Raw genomic sequence first — 693 nt, forward strand, 5'->3', positions numbered from 1 at the left:
TCTAGTCCTACAATGCTAAATTAGGGACGGCTAGCGCAGATAACTCTCGTGAAGCTTTGCGCGAAATTCATAACAAACAAATAAGCCGCGGCTATTGAGGATTCTCTCTTGTTGCAGTATATTTCGTTATTCTACGCAAGAAATATATTGTCGATAAAAATACGTATGTTATAAGCACTACAGTCATTATAAAGATTAAAGCTTTTTTTTTCGTTATACTAATTTATTTAAATTTTACTTATCGAATGTTATATTCAGCTATTGCTTCTGACTTTTATAAATACCAGAATCTATATTTTATTATTAGGTTTATTTAGTAACTGAGCAAAACAAATTATGCACAATTTTAGATATTAGCTAACTATGAATAAAAAATATTTATAAGTCTTACAGACCAAACACACGTTATTAAATAGGACTGTTTAAGATATATATATATACCCTGTTTTTTTTATAATAGTCCGACAAATATATAAGAGAAAATTATTGTTTTCATTTAATAATAGGGTTGTTCCTCTAGGTTCTGTTGAAAACACAAATTAAATAAGCAAATGATTTTAGTGTAAAAGCTCGTCTGTGTGATTAAATTATTCAATATTTCGTAGAGAGAAAAACGTTTACGTTTGCACCATTCGAATATATAAACGTTTTTTACGAATAAGCAAAAAAGAAAAATATAAATCATCTTCAAGT

This window comes from Limulus polyphemus, unplaced genomic scaffold (genome assembly GCF_000517525.1).
Source record: "Limulus polyphemus unplaced genomic scaffold, Limulus_polyphemus-2.1.2 Scaffold117, whole genome shotgun sequence".
NCBI classification, from domain to species: Eukaryota; Metazoa; Arthropoda; class Merostomata; order Xiphosura; family Limulidae; genus Limulus; species Limulus polyphemus.